Source organism: Petaurus breviceps, unplaced genomic scaffold (genome assembly GCF_028583685.1).
Source record: "Petaurus breviceps papuanus isolate PSGF00001 unplaced genomic scaffold, PetGlider_PUasm1.0 90925, whole genome shotgun sequence".
Lineage (NCBI taxonomy): Eukaryota > Metazoa > Chordata > Mammalia > Diprotodontia > Petauridae > Petaurus > Petaurus breviceps.
This window is the reverse complement of record NW_027187380.1, coordinates 23,921,446-23,938,464: the sequence shown is the minus strand read 5'-3', so window position 1 is coordinate 23,938,464 and position 17,019 is coordinate 23,921,446. Positions and strand designations below refer to the sequence as shown.

At 38.7% G+C, this 17,019-nt stretch overlaps 1 long non-coding RNA gene across 1 annotated transcript in view; it reads left to right on the top strand.

Annotated features, from left to right (window-relative positions):
- Window positions 1-16,707, top strand: part of LOC138152607 (uncharacterized) — a 33,409-nt gene extending 16,702 nt beyond the window's left edge. The window contains exon 5 of the long non-coding RNA XR_011166149.1: window positions 14,728-16,707. This is a non-coding gene — a long non-coding RNA (uncharacterized lncRNA). The remainder of the gene's footprint in view (window positions 1-14,727) is intronic.
- The last annotated feature ends 312 nt before the right edge of the window (window positions 16,708-17,019 follow it).

Here is a 17,019-nt window from a genome sequence, read left to right as displayed (position 1 = left end):
GAAGATGCAATCTGAATTGAAGATCTTTGTGGTTGCTTCTCAGTTAAAAACTCCAAAAGTCAGGGGCTGGACTTGTAGACTATTATTCTGGTATGGGTAAGATGAATGTTAGGGAAATATGCTTGAGAATGAGGGTGGAAACAGAGGTGATGAAAAGGCATGTACAACAATATAAGGTCTATACCTCCTGGCCTCCAAGCATTACAACACAAAATAATACCTGACTTCCTTTCCCATCCCTTCTCTCTGCAGTGTTTTCCACTTGCATTTTCTCGCAAACACTAAGGATCCAATGCTATTCTTAGGTCAAAAGACAATAGTGAAAACCAGCCAGAGTTCCCACAAATGCCATCTTGCACAGAGTAAGCCAGAGAGAATGGTTTAAATATAGTCATCCCACTTGACAATGCAAGAGAAACCAACTGCTTCACTGGGGCAAAATGGAAAATTTCTGCTAGATTTCGGGTCGGAAAACTTAGATTTGAATCTTAACTCTGCCACTGCTACCTTTGTGATCTTTATTAAGTCATTTACTCACTTTGGGACTTTGTTTTCTCCTCCATCAAATAAGAAAGTTGGACTAGGTGGCCTGTAAAGTCTTCTTCAGCTCCTAATTTGCGATTCTGTGCTTGTACCATAATCACCATTCCCACTAACTCCACACCTATCACAATAATTAATCATCATTGATATCAAGATCATATCCAGTAATCATCACCACTTTCATTGCCAGTCATCACCATTATCACCACTACCATCTTCACCACTACCGTAACAGTATCACAGCCAATGTTGCTGCTACTTTATCACCATGATCACTACTCAGCATGACCACATCATATTCTCCATCACTTCTGCTACCTCCATCATTAATAATAATGTGGTTCCATCATTGTCATACCTGTTCTCCTCATCATCAATTTTTCCATTATCATCACTCATGATCATCATTATTAAACTATCTTGGGATAGTATTTGGACTTGTGATTTCATAAACCTGTTATAGAAACTCCCTCCATCAATCCAGATCAGCTACTTATCTGTAACTTATAGTTTTAAATATTTTTGTTCAATGCAATATGACATTTGAGAATATGTTGGATTCTGAGCAGTAATTAATGACCCAAAATTAGTCCCTGCCCTCTAGGGGTTACAGTTCAGGAGAGAGCAGCATTTTTTGCCAGTACCAAATCCACTATCACAAATGAAGGAAAGGGTCTTTTTAGGGGTATGAAGTTATGAGTAATAGATATGTAGTTTGTCGTGGAGGCTGCCAGAATATGAAGAAAAATGAGGTTTGGCTTTTTATTATGATTATTTTTCTCCTCCGGAGCCTATGTGCAAAGACTTCTGGGATTAGACTCTTTGTAGATTCTCACTCCGTAGGAAACCCAGCACCACTGTTCAACCTGGAGTGTTTAATTACCAGGGAAAAGAATAATTTTTTTTTGCAGTGAATCCATTTAATTATTTGATTACACAGTAACCAAAGAGTGTGAGAGGCCTGTAGCCAGAAGGGACTTCAAAGCAATACCTTGATGTTACTGAGTGGGGCATTAATGGGTTCTGAAGGCAGGAAGATTGCTAAAGGGGGGTGGGAGGGGGAAACATTCAAAGCTCCTCATGATCCTGCCAGCAATCTCAAAAAAAATGCATAAACACTGGAATCCTCTGCCAGAGGAGGAAGAAAAGTTCAAAGGGATGGGAGAGTTTTCATGTAAAGTTTAGAGTTTAAGGCGTGACTGTTGGCTAAGGAGCCCCAGTGTTTGAACTTCTGTTTATTAAAAACAGTTTCCCAGCCATTCACTGAGTTCAGAAAGACAAAAGAAAAGTGCAGGCTTTTTCGCTGTGGAAGCTGTAAAGGAACCATTTATTTCAACCTAGTTTTTAAAAAAATCTTTTGTATGTTTTGTAAAAAATCAAATTCAAAAAGTCCCCATTATCAGAGGGAAAGAGATGAGAACTGTGGCAAAGAGAGGTTGTGGGATGTTCTCTCTTTCTAATTTGTTCCTTTTCTACTTCATTTTACCAAGGTACAACTGAGATAGCTCTCCACCTGTTCACCAGCCCTCTACTTTCTGCTTCCAAGACTAGATAGAGCTACAGTGAATGGTTCTGGCTCCTAGGAAGCCACCACAAACCACACTTTGGGGCATTTAGGTAATGTGGTGGGTAAACTGTTGGACTTGAAGGCAAGAAGACTTGAGTTCAAATTCGGACTACCTAGCTATATGACCCTGGGCAAGTCATTTAATCCATCCTCTCTGTTTCTGTTTCTCTCTTTCTCTGACTCTACTTATAGTGACCACTCACAGGCTTCAGTCCACTATTGATAGGCATGGAACTTTTAGCCTTTTCTTTTTCTGACCTGGGCCAGTTTGCCCCTCCTTAGTCAGCTTGGTGATGCCCCGCCCATTGAGGAGCCCACCATATCGGTGCCAGACTTATTGTAGACACTGGATCAGCTTTTGGCTTCCTGTAGCTCAGAAAGCCCAAGCTCAAGTGATCCACTAGCCTTGGCCTCCCTGGTAGCAGAGATTGAAAGTATGTGATACCATGTCAGGTCAAAGTCACATAATCTCTCTCAACCTCATTTTCCTTGCTGGTAAAATGAGAGGTTTGATCTGATGGTCTTCAAGGTCCTTTTTAGCTCTAAATTCATGATTCTGTGATCTAAATACCATGAAAGGAATCTGTCAATCAGTGATTAAAGACAAATTCAATTGTAGCGGGTGGAGAGACTTCAGATCATGGGATATAAACACGGACATGATAAATATACTGCTGGTGGGAAAAGGAGCAGATGATTCCTGGGAGGTCATTAGGATATCTATCAGTTTCCTATTTTAACTCATTCTGTTTAAATAGCTTCAAGGCTCAGTTGTTTCTATGTGCTGATAAGGTATGTATTTTAAATTTCAGCACCTTGGTGCAAAGCCCCAGCTGTCCTCTAGTTCTGGTGTTGGAGTTAGGATTATTTACTTATTATTTATTTATTCCTGTGGCTTAGAACACAGAACTGAAGATGAGGGCTAGAATATATGAAAGTACACGAAGGTTGGAAGGTTCTCTCATGGTACCTTCCAACCCTTGAATTTTGAAATTCTATTCCTTTCAATTCAATTCAGCAAATTCATCAAGTTTAGAAACAAGGATCTGCACTAAATGCTTGGGATACAAAAGTGATATTAGACTCAGACCTTGCCTTCAAGAGACTTACAATCTATTGGGGACAGAGAGGAGTAAGACAGGCACAATAATAGCTAGAATGAAGGACACACAAGGAGAGGATCTGATGCAGTCCTGCAAAAAAACATGGAGACTGGAGCCAGGAATTTGAGATCATTTATAGTAGGAAAAGAGGAAGGGATTCATAGAGGAATTAGGCTTTTTATTGTGCCTTCTTAAAGCAAGGGAAGGATATCAACTGGCAGAGTTGTGAATGAGTAGAATTCATGTCTAACCAAAGGGGCATGAATGCAGTATGGAGACAGAACCTGGAAAGGGCAAATTGCTCAATTTATCTCAGAGATGTCAAATATGCTTCTTGTGGCACAGGTAGCCTACAACACTTCCAAGGGCAGTAGAACCACATTAAAAAGTAATTGGAAAATAACAAAATTTTAAACAAATACAATAAAACATAGGTGATGTTAATGTGTGGTTTTCTAAGTCAATACACACCTGCAGGGATCCTTAGGTACAGTCTACTTGCCCCATTTCTTTTTGAGTAGCCTTGCATGTAGTATATTGGAGCCCTACTATGAATGACCTTGAATGCCAGAGTCAGGAATTTATGCTTCATTTAGTGGGCAGTCAGGAATTACTAAATGTTTTTGAGCAAAGGAGTGACCCAATGAGAGTGATGTATTAGGAAATTTACTTAGGGGAGTGTGATAAAGGATGATTTGTTGGAAAAAGGGTCCAGAGACTGTAAGACCAGTATAATGGTAATGGTAATTTGAAGATCTTCCCTGCCCCTTAAGAAGCCTAAGGGAATTTGAAGACCTTCCCTGCTTTGAAAATATACTCTGTCCCCGAATAGGCTGAATGTAATCACATGAAGCCTGTGGTGGGAAGAGTTTGCTGAAGGGTGGAGCAGAGTCCACAAGAAGCTGAGAGTCAGAGCAAATTAGAGGGTTGGGAGGAGAGTATGCTTCCCAGGGAGACAGATAGGCTTGTGAGTAAATATTGGTCTTGTGTTGGTTTGTGGGAAGGCTAAAGGATGGTGTGGCTCTCTGTGCTGCTATGGCTTATTAACTTTGCTACTAGGATGAAATCAGCTTACTGGTTTTGGGATTAGATTGTCTGATGCCTGAATAAATGTTTTGCTTCTGTCTTATATATGGAGAGTCTGCTATATTTTGTGATTGAGCACTATGCAGGCATATTTATAGTGGCCGTGGATGCTGTGAATATTGCATTGGCACTATGACCAGTTTATAAAGCTATTCTAATAGTTCAGGTGAGAAGTGAATGAGGACCTGGGTCTGAGCATAGTTGACAACAAATTTGGAAAGAAACATTCTTATGTTCAAGCTATTTTTGGAATCCATAAGACTTGGTAACCTTGAACATGGGGCATGAGGTAAGGAAAGAAAAACATTTATTAATCATCCATGTGCCAGGCACTGTGCTAAGTGCTTTACAAATAATATCTCATTTGATAGGGAGGTAAGTGCTGTTATTATCTCCATTTTACAGTTGAGGAAACAGGCTGACAGAGGTAAGTGCATAGGGTGACACAGGAAGTATCTGAGGATGGATTTGAATTCAGATCTTCCTGACTTCAGGTTTGACACTCTATATGCTTTTAATTGCTTAAAGGAAAAGTTAATTGAATCACAGCTGCCTTTAAGGAGAGGGTAAAGTCAAAACTGACTAAACTTTCCAACTAAGCAGAATGGTATTAAAAACAGAAACATAACAGAAAAAGGAGTAGATTTGTGAGGCAAGTTGATTTCAGATTTGGAATATATTGAGTGTGAGATGTGGGCAGCATATATAAGTGCAGATATCCAGAAAGTAATTGGAAATGTGGGATTAGAATAATGGGAAGAGATTTGAAATGGTGATAAACATTTGGAAATTGTGTGAAATGAAGAGGAGATGAGTGCTTGAAATGAAAGAGAGAGAGAGAGAGAGAGAGAGAGAGAGAGAGAGAGAGAGAGAGAATAAATGAAGCAGAGGGTCCAAAACTACCTTGAGGAACACCAATATTTAAGAAGCACGAGGAGAAAAAGGAGATAGTGAGGGAGGTGCCAGAGCAGAAATCAAAGAGAGTGAAAGTATCATTGATACAGGGGAAGAGAGAGTATCCAGGATCCAGGGAGATCAAGAAGGATTAACACAGAAAAAAAAGGGTTTACAGTGAAGGAGAGGGGAAAGAAAAGACCATCTTTGAAATGGTAGTGGGGTTGAATTGAGGTTGAATTGATTCTTTATGGTGGGAGACCTGAGGATGTTTGTAGGCAGATGGAGGGGAGCCCCTGGAGAGGAAGAGATTGAAAACAGAGAGAAACACAGAGATAGAGACAGACACAGACACAAATACAGGGACAGGGACAGAGAGAGAGAAAGGGAGGGAGAGGGAGAGATAGAAAAAGAAATCAGAGGGAGGCAGATAAACAGAGAAGGAGACAGAGAAGATGCCTGATGCAGCAAGATTATGGGGGAAGAAAGAGGCTATGAAATCAAAGTACAGGTGGGAAAGTTAGCTTTCACAAGAAAGATTGTTGCCCTATTTTTTGCAATTGGAGGGGAGAAAGAGAATATGAGTGAAAACAAAGGGAAGTCAGAGGAATTATTTACGATGAGCAGTAGAATAGTGGGCTTTAGGAATGAGATGGTTTGGAATAGACATTATAAGAACTCGGATCCAGTGGCTGGGAAGTTTTGCTCTCTCCTGCTATATTGTTCCCCCCCCCCCCAAAAAAAAATTCCGCAACCTTTCAATTCCTGATGAATAGGTGTACTTGTTTCTCACAAGCCTGGCAGTTATAAGTTCCATTACTTTTCATTATTTTAATAATTTTAATCCTAGCTGTATTTCTAGGAGCAAATGAATGGATGAAGAATCCTGATGACTACTTAGAGCAGATGGAAGAAGTCTTGGGTGAGGGGTGAGGATGGGGAATCTGTGATTTTATTAGGGTAGATTGTTCCAAATGAGGAAAATCTCCCCACCAATGGAGATCAGCAGCTGTTCTTCAACTTATGGGGAATCGCCTTGGGACACTAAGCTGTTAATAGACTTGCCAAGGGTCACACAATCATCATGTATCAAAGGTGAGACTTAACAACAGGTCTCTCTTGTGATAGTTTATGTCTAGAAATCAACTAAATAAATTTAGTTATTTGTATTGATGTTTAAATTAAAATGCTATTTCTAACAAAATCTTTAAAAATTAAGGAGAGAAATGAGGCCCGAGTAGGGGCAATGGACTGGGAAATAGAAGCAATAGGCCAAAACTAGCATTTTGGGGAGGAATGAAGGAAAGAGAGAAGTGGAAGAAAAGGATACTAATGTTCAGGGAGGGATTTTAGAGTTGAAGATCTTGAATGTACTGTTTAACAATTTTAAGTGATGGTGAGATCAAAGGTATGACTTCATGCAGTGAGTGGGAAAAATATAGTAGAGATCAAAGTCATGGGAATTGAGCAATTCTAGGAACTAAAGAACAAGGTATAAGAAAGTTTATTGACTTGAATATTAGAGTTTTAGATGACAATGGAAGGGAAATGAGGTAGAGAAAATGACTATGAACCACCATTGAGAAGGAAGATGAAAGAGAACGGGAATCTGATATTGTTGACAACACTCTTCCCCATTGATCCTCTCTTTTCTAGATTTTCATGTCATGGCTCCCTCTCTCTCCTGGTTCTTCTCCTACTTATCTGACCACTCCTCAGTTTCTTTTGTTGGTTCTTCATCTATATTATGCCTTCTATCCCTTAGTGTCCCCCAGGACTCTGTCCTGGGCCATCTTTTATTCTCCCTTTATACTGTTTTGCTTGGGGATTCCATAAGTTCCTATGGATTTAATGATCATTTCTTTGTAGATGATGGTAGTAATCATAGCAATAAGAGCAAACATTTCTATAAGAGTAAACACTGTGCTAAATACTTTTATAAATATTATTTCATTTATTCTCACAACAACCATAGGAGGCAGGTATTATTATCTTCATTTTACAAATGAGGAAGCTAAGGCAAGCAGAGGTTAAGTGACTTGCCCAGGGTCACACAGCTTGGAAGAATCTGAGGCCAAATTTGGACTAGGTCTTCCTGATTCCAGACCCAGCACTTTATAGTACTTCACCAAATATTTATCTAGACCTAACCTTCTCCTTACCTTAAGTCTAACATCTCAAACTGTAGCTTGAGCATTTCAAACTGGATATCCTGAATACATTTTAAACTCAACATGTCCAAAACTGAAACAATTCTCTTTGCTCCCAAATTCTCCCCTTTTCCAAATGTTCCTATTACTGTTGAAAGTACTGTCATCCTCCCAGTCACCCAGGCTTGCAACCTAGAAACCATCCTCTTCACTTTCTCATAGCCCTTCTTTCTCCCATATCCAATCTGTTGCCAAGTTGTGTTTATTCTAGAACACTTTTACAAAGTCTATTATATATTCACTCTTCTTCCCTTTGACACTGAGATCCTGGGAAAGGCCCTCATCATTTCAAACCTTGACTATTGCAAAATAGACTTCTGGTTGGTTTCCTTGCCTCAATTCTCTTCCATTCTAATGCATTCTCCCTTCAGCTGTCAGAGTGACCTTTCTAAAGCACAGTTCTGACCATGTCACTCTCCTACTCAATAAACCACCTCTATGATTAAATATAAAATTCTCTTTTTGACTTTTAAAGTCCTTCAAAACCTAGTCCCTTCCTACATTTCCAGTTTTCTTAGATTTTTATTCCTTTCTATATATTCTAGGTGGCAGCTTGGTGGTGCAGCAAATAGGGTCCTGGATCTGGAGTCAGAAAGACTCTTCTTCCTGAGTTCAAATCTGACCCCAGACACTTCTTAGCTGTATGACCCTGAGCAAGTCACTTAACCCTGTTTGCCTCAGTTCTTCATCTTTAAAATGAGCTAGAGAAAGAAATAGCAAACCACTCCAGTATCTTTGCTAAGAAAACCCCAAATGGGGTCATATAGTCAGAGGTGACTGAAAATGACTAATCCACCATATTTTATGATCCATATACAGTCAATTCAGTCATGTTCGACTCTTCATGAGCCCATTTGGGGTTTTCTTGGCAAAGATACTGGAATGGCTTCCCATTTCCTTCTCCAGCTCATTTTACAGATGAGGAACTTGAGATAAACAGGGTTAAGTGACTTGTCTAGGGTCACACAGCTATTAAGTGTTTGAGCTTGTATTTGAACTCAGGTCTTCCTGACTCCAGGCCTGACACTCTATCCACTGTACCACCTAGCTGTGTCCAGAGAAGGGCACAGAAGAGTGCAAGTACTATAGTTTATCTGGAACATATAGAACTTGGAGGTGGAAAATGTTTGCTAAAGAAAGATAGATTGTGATAGATTGTAGAAGGTCTTGAATGCCAAGTAGAGGAGTTTAAACTTTATTGGGTAGGCAGTAGGGATCCACTCAAGGTTTTTGAAACAAAGAGTAACATAACCAGTGGCAAGAAGGATGAACTGAAAAAATTTTAAAAGAAGGATGGAAGAAGGTAATAATAAAGTTATAAAAATAAGTTATATATAAAAATAAAAAATGCAGCAGTCTAGGAGGGTGGTAACAAGGGGCTTTATTATTCATTCATTTGTTGAATTAGGCATTTAATCACAAAGCGGGAAAATTAAATGGCAAAATTGGATAGAAATGGAGAGGAAAAATCAGCTGATTCCCAGGCCCAGGAGAAAATACTGCAAGCAGTCAGGAAGAAACAATTTGAGTATTGTGGAAACACAATAAGGATAACACAAGATCTAGCAGCTTCTACTTTAAGGGATAAAGGGGTTTGGAATATGATATTCCAGAAGTCAAAGGAGCTAATATTAAAACCAAGAATCACCTACCCAGCAAAACTGAGTATAATACTTCAGGGGAAAATATGGACATTCAATGAAATAGAGCACTTCCAAGCATTCTTGATGAAAAGACCAGAGTTGAACAGAAAATTTGACTTTCAAATACAAGACACAAAAGAAGCATGAAAAGGTAAACAGGAAAGAGAAATCATAAGGAACTTATTGAAGTTGAACTGTTTGCATTCTACATGGAAAGATGATATTTGTAACTCATGAGACCTTTCTCAGTATGAGGATAGCTGAAGGGAATATATATGTACATATACATACATGTATATGTATGTATGGGCCTGGGTGTATGTGTATGTGTATATATATATATATATATATATATATGTGTGTACATGTATATATAGAGGGCACAGGGTGAGTTGAATATGAGAGGATTATATCTAAAAAATAAAATTAAGAGGTAATGGAGGAATATATTGGGAGAAGGATTTCTTGGGAGAGATAGAATAGGGTAAATTATCTCACATAAAAGAAGCAAGAGAAAGCTATTACAATGGAAGGAAGAGCAGGGAGGTGAAAGGGAATGAGTCAACCTTACTCTCATTGGGTTTGGTTTAAGGAGGGAATAACATACACTCTCAATTGGGTATCTTACCCTACAGGAAAGTAGAGGGAAAATGGGATAAGAGGCAGGATGATAGAAGGGTAGGCAGATTGGGGGAAGGAATAGTGAGAAGTAAACTCTTTTGAAAAGGCACAAGGCCAAAGAGAAAACAGAATAAATGGGGGGTGGGATAGGATGGAGGGAAATACAGTTAGTCTTCCACAACATGACTACTATGGAAATGTTTTGCATAACTACACATGTATAGCCTATATTGAATTGCTTGTCTTTCCAGTGGGGGTGGGTGAGGAGGAAAGTAGGGAGAGAATCTGGAACTCAAAGTTTTAAAAACAAATGTGAAACACTGTTGTTACATGCAACTGGGAAATAGAAATCCATCTTGCCCTACAAGAAAGTAAAGGGTAAGGGAGTGAGGTGAGGGATGGAGGGGGATATATTAGGGGCAGACTGGGGGAAGGCATAATCAGTATGCTTGCCATCTTGGGGTAGGGGTAGGGGAAATATGGGGAGAAAATTTAGAACTCAAATTCTTGATGATATGAATGTTAAAAACTAAAAATAAATAAATAAATTCTAAAAAAAACACCCGAGAAATTAGGTAGAATCAACAGATTTTGTTGACTGAAAAGTGAGGGTAAAGAAATAAAGACAACACCAAGGTTTTGGACCCAGGAGAAAGAATGGTACCATAGAAAAGAAAAATTAAGTCAGAAAGAGGATCAGATTTGGTGGGGAGAAGAAAATAAACTCAGTTTTGTGCGAGGTATTGGTGGGACATCCAGATGTAAGTGTCTTATAGGCAGTTGGAGCACTGAAGAGGGTTCAGAGCTAAAGATGGATGTTTGTGATTCATCTACATAAAAATTATATTTGAAACCATAGAAGTGAATGAAATTGTCAAGTAGGAGAATATAAAGAAAGAAAAGGCTAAGGAGAAACGCTTGGGAGTTCCATCATTAGATGCGTGGCAAGATAAGGATCCAAAGAAGGAGTAAGAAGGATTGATTAGAGAAGCGGGAAGAGAACAGAGAACTTGGTGGTTCTTAGGGCCAGGATACAAAGTGAAGTCAGTAAGAGTTACTTTGCAGGATTGCACAAAATAATCCCAAAATATATCTGGAGAAGAAAAAAGTAAAAAATTTCAAGGAAAATAATGAAAAAAATCAGAATGAAAGGAGCTTAGCACTACCATATCTCAAACTATACAGTAACGCGGTAATCTGCAAAATTTTTCAATGCTGGTTAATGTAGCAGCAAGCACCCCAAGCATGTCCTCAGGGTTTGCTGCTACCACAGGTTCTTGGATCTGCTTTGATAAAGGAAAGCAACTCAAAATGGGTTAACAAGCTTACTTTAATCAGTCAGACATATATCATTTACCTAGTTCAGGGGAAAAAGATCAGCACCCCGAACTTCAGAACATACAGACAGAATTATCAAGACAGAAACAGATCAAATAGACAGTTTCCAAACTGTCCGACCATTACATCCATACCCAGTCAACATCTGGGTTTTTCAAAGCCGGGGGACTCTCAACAACGGCTTCCCAGAATTCAGATCAAATCACAGAACACTTCTCAAAGTGAGTCCCAAAACAAAGCTACACATCAGGGCTTATATAGCCTTCTCCTGGCTCAGAGAATGTAACAACCTTATTGACTCACTGGCCAATCAAGAAGTATCTACTGAAAAACAAGCCTCCCTCCCCAGGCTTCAGGTGCATTTTAGCCTAGGGGCAGGCAAGATCTTCCAAATTTTCATTCCCATTACAGTTAAAAAAATAGAAAAGTTGATCAGAGAAGTTGATTAGTTTAACAAGACCCAGAAGCAACTGGGTATAGTAGCCTAGTGTTTAATAAATGCAGTTTTTTGCTAACACAAAAAGTACTGATATAACTATATATCTATATTTATATGTCTATATACATATATCCTTAATTTTTGTCCCTATTCCTCTTGGTATATATGCCTAGCAATGGGAATTGCTGGGACAAAGTATGGGCATTAGTATTTTTTCATAATTACAGATTAGTTTCCAGAATGTTTGTACCAATCCACAGTTCCATCAACAATCAGTGTGCCTGTGTTTCCACAATCCCTCCAATATTATCATCTTCTGTCATCTTTGTCAATTTGACCTGCTCTGTTACCAACCTGGCCTGGCCTGTCCCTTCTTAGGCAGCCTGGTGGCTCTTCACTCCCAAGGGCTCATAATATAGTTGCCAATATGTAAGGTGAAAGTTTAGCATTGTTTTATTTGCATTTTCGTTATTGTTAGTGATTTGGAACTTTCATTCATATAGTTCTTAATTTGCGATTTTTCTTTTATGAGATATTTACTTGTATCATTTGGCCACTTATCTATAGGGGAAAGGCCTTTGGTTTTACATATTTCTATTAATTGCCTATATATCTTGGATATCAAATCCTAACCAGAGACATTTTATACAAATATTTTTTTTAGTAATCCGCCTCCCTTTTCATCCTAGTTGCATTAATTTTGTTTATACAAAAGCTCTTCTATTTGTCTTGTAATCAAAATGACCGATTTAATCTTCTGCAATTGCCTCTATTCTTTATTTCATTAAGAGTTCACCCTCTAGTCATAGCTGTCGTCTCCTACAAGGGAAAGCCTTATTGATTCTATTTGGAATGGAATAGAATAAATGGTCTACTATTTGTGCCAAATGCTGTGCTAAGAGCTTCATAAATATTCTCTCATTTGATCCTCGCAACAACCCTGGGAGGGAACTGTATATTAAGAATGTCTATTCAGGTAAGGAAATCTAGGAATGAGAGAGGGTGAACCTTATGGGTAAAGGTCAAAAGAGGGAGAAACAGATATTGGAGTGAAGACTGAAAAAGGAATTTGAGTGAAGACTGAAGAGGAAATGGATAAGAAGTGTGGAAAACAGCTCAAAAGCCTGACACAAAATGACAGAATATTGACGGGGGACATAAATGATCCAGATATCTGCTGGAATTCTCTCTCTGACCAAAGCCGAGAACTTAATAAATTCTTGACTCACTTTGGTGATTATTTCATCCTTGAAAAGGCAGAGCAACCAGTGAGGGAAGATTCTTTTCTGGATTTGATGATTGTTAAAGTGGAAACAATGGGAACAGTAAATGGAAATGACTATTTCTACTAGAGATTGATAGAGGAGAGGAAATCCTGGCATAGTTATTTACATAGTGTGTGGGGTGTGTGTGTGTGTGTGTGTGTGTGTGTGTGTGTGTGTGTTCAGTTATTTTTGGTTATGTCTGACTCTTTGGGGTTTTCTTGGCAAAGATACTAGAGTGGTTTGCCATTTCCTTCTCCAGCTCATTTTACAGATGAGGAAATTGAGGTAAATGGGGTTAAGTGACTTACCCAGAGTCACACAACTAGTAAGTGTCTGAGGCCAGATTTGAACTCAGGAAGATGAGTCTTTCTAACTCTAGACCTGGCATTATATCCACTAAGCCATCTAAGCTGTCCAAATAACTACTTTGTTGTCAAGTTGTGTCCAATTCTTTGTGACCCCATTTGGGGTTTTCTTGGCAAATATAAGTGGGTCCATCAAATGGCCAGCCATTTAGGGGCCCAAGTCACTCACAGGTGGGCACAAATTGAGGTATTAGTATCTCACATTTATTGTTAAAACAGGTAGCAGAAGAATGTCATATATGTCAACTGGAAAATGAACAAACTGTTCCTTGGGCAGTGACTAGAGAAACAGCAAGGGGAAAGGTCCCAGTCCAAATTTGACAAACAAATTATATTGGTCCCCTACTTCAAGATAAAGGATGCAAATTTATATGTACTTGTGTTGACACCTATTCAGGTGTACTAGTGGCTTGTCCTTATTATAAGAACATGACCCAGAAAAACACTTGTAAAACTCTAGATCTCATAACTCTATATTATGGAACCCCAATGCAGATTCAGAGTGACAATGGGTCACATTTCAAAGGTAATTAAATGAGATATCGTATATTAAACAATATAGAATGGATATATCATATTCCATATTATCTACAAGCATCTGGGTTAACTGAAAGAATGAATGGATTATTGAAAGATCAGTTAAGGAAGTTAAGTTCTAATAATTTGTATCGACATTGGAAGGATAACTTGTTCACTGCTGTATGAAATTTGAATAATAGACCAATGGGAGGAAGTATGCCTCTAGCCAGAATGATGACCCCAGATCTGCAAATTAGGAAACAATTAAGATCCAAAATATTGAGTACAGCTCCTAGCACTGTATCCAGGAACGCCTGGTTCAGCAGGATATGATTTGCATTGTTTAGAAGACTTTTGGTTGGATAGAAAAGAAATAAGAAAAATCCCCACTGAAATATGTATGAGAAGGGGCAGCCAGATGGCACAGTGAGTAAGAGCACTGGCCCCAGAGTCAGGATGAACTGGGATCGAATCTGGGCTCTGATATTTAGCATCACACCCAGAAATAACTGGCCGTCTAACCTTGAGCAAGTTACTTAACCCCAATTGCTTTAAAAAATATGTATGAGAATCCCTAAAAATAATTTTGGACAGATATTATTTAAATCAAGATTAGCCATACAAGGAGTACATATATTGACTAGAGTAATAGATGCTAATTATCAAGGAGAAATTATTGTGACATTCCAAAATTTTGGTGAAGAATCTATATACTTTTGTAAAAATGATAGAATAGTTCAAGTGATTATTTTCCTTGTGAAACAATACCACTTTGTGAAAACTGACCCTCCTTCTAAAATAACTATCAGAGGAACTGAAGGGTTTGGTTCTACTGATGGAATAAAATTGGGAGCTAAAGTATGGGTAAAATGGAAACCAGACAATGTTCCAAAGGTTGTGGAAATTATAGCACATGGGAAGGATAACACTGTAACTGCTGTTTATTCAGGAGAATATGACTACCAAATTGTACCCTTAACTCATATATTCTGCTGTGAGTGAAACTATGATAGAGGGTTCATGGACTCCAGAAGCATGGCTGACCCTATATCTACCCTGCTTCTGGTTATTGTCTCCTTGTTTCTTCTTGGGTTTTTGTCTGTTCACCTTGTTTGCTATATTTGTTTCCTGCAGGCTTGGTACCCTCCACCTGCAGATGCCTGATTGCTTAGGTCAGATGTCATCCCCTGTCCACAACTGTGACATACCCCCAGAACTGGCATCGACCGCACTCTGGATGATGACTAAAAAACTGATCTCTCAAATGGGACCTCTTGGGACAGGGACAGCTCTATGTCCAATTTCAGCAGGAAGAAGCCATAGAAGAAGAGATATTTGCCCCTTGCCCCAAGATTTGGGGCCCCATTTGTTTGATGGGAAATGATGAGTTGCTTGTGCTCAACCCCACTCTAAGATATTGTTTTCTGTGTTTATTGTGTGTTATTCCTGTTATATTGCTTAATGTTCTGTTGACAAAAGTTACTCCTAAACTCCCATTGACCTATGTAAGGAACATGAAAGATCTTGGGGCCAAATATAATGGTAATGGGAATTTGAAGACCTTCCCTGCCCTTAATAGGCCAAATGTAATCACATGGAGCCCACAGTGGGAGGAACTTGCTGAAAGAGTGGAACAGGAAGGATGGAGCAGAAAGGAGCAGAGGAGATCACCAGAGCATGCTGGACACAGAGCAGCTAGTGTGAGTGAGAGAGGGGCATTTTTGCTTAAGGGAGCCTCTTTTGTTTTGAAGGCCCAATGGAGGGAATGCTTGGGGATGTTGGTGCTCACTGCGTTGTTTATGTGTACCAATTTCTTGGTTGCTTTGATGGATTTGGCTTTCTGGTGTTGGGAGTTGGCTTTCTGGTGTTTGAATAAATGTTTTGGTTCTGTCTTCCATGTGGAGAGTCTGTTACATTTTGCTATTCAGAACTACACAAGCCTATTCATAACCACCATGAGTGCTGTGAATATTGCTTTGGCTTTATACTTGCCATTCCCTTCTCCAGCTCTTTGTACTGGCAAGGAAACAGGTAAACAGATTTAAGAGACTTGCCTAGGGTCATACAGCTAGTAAGTGTCTGAGAACAGATTTGAACTTAGGTCTTCCTGACTCCAGGCTCAGCAATTTATCCATTATAACACTTAGATTTTGGTAAAGCAGATTTTAAAGGTTTCAGTTAAATATTTCAGGGAAAGTCAGCCTATGAAGTATGGGAGATGCTCAAGAAATGATATTCTGAAGATACAAGGGGAAATAATTCAAATGAGAAGGAAACATGAGATTTATTTGAAGAGAGCAATGTGGATACACACATCACTTACCAATCAACCTAGATATTAAAAAACAATGGACAGAAGGTGGGAGTAAGACCAGGTAACAGAATGAATATGTGTGTGAGATGATTTTATCAAAATAAAGTCTGTCATTAAAATATCAGAATGCACTGAGGCTGGCAGGAGTGCAAGGACATCAAAAAGGTTATTTTAGCTATAATGGGAGCAAAAGAGGGATGGATCCTTGGCTTGGGATGGTTGGAATGATGATAACTGACAACGGAAATGTGGCAAAGCTACTTACTTCTTATTTTACTTCAATATTTTGTGCCATGATAAATAAAATGGGTCCTTACACGTGACAGAACAAAAGTGACTGAGTTGATACATCATATAAATAAGTAAGAGATACTTATTTTCCTAGTTGAATTCAAGCCATATGACCTAGACAAACAACTGAACTACACACAAGTCCAGAAAGAACAATCACTGTCTGTGATATTTGAAGGCCCATGGACATCAGTAGAGGTGCTGCAAGATTGGAGGTCACAAATTAGTTTTCAGGAAAAGGAAGAGGTTGGAGTCTTTAAACTATGGACCAGTGAATCATGTAAAACATTTTCATATTAGTCAGTTTGTACAAGAAGACTCAAATAAAAGAAAAAGAATGAGAAAAAGAAAGTGAAAAATAGCATGCTTCAGTCTGTATTCAAATAGTATCAGTTCTTTCTCTGGAGGCAGATAGTATACTTTATTATTAGTCCCTTGGGGTTGTCTTGGATCGTGGTATTGATGAGAGTAGCTAAGTCATTAAGGATTCTTCATCTTACAATATTGCTGTTACTGCATACAGTATTCTCCTGGTTCTGTTCACTTCATTTTGCATCAGTTTATATAAGTCTTTCCTAGTTTTTCTGAAATCATCTTGCTTGTCATTTCCTATACAATAATATTCCATCACAATCATACACCACAGCTTGTTTAGCCATTCCCCAATTGATGGTTATCCCTTTGATTTCCAATTCTTAATAACCACAAAAAGAGCTGCTATAAATATTTTTGTACCAATAGTTCCTTTTCCCTTTTTCTTTTGATTTCTTTGGGATATAGACTTAGTAGCTGTATTGCTAGATCAAAGTGTATGCACAGTT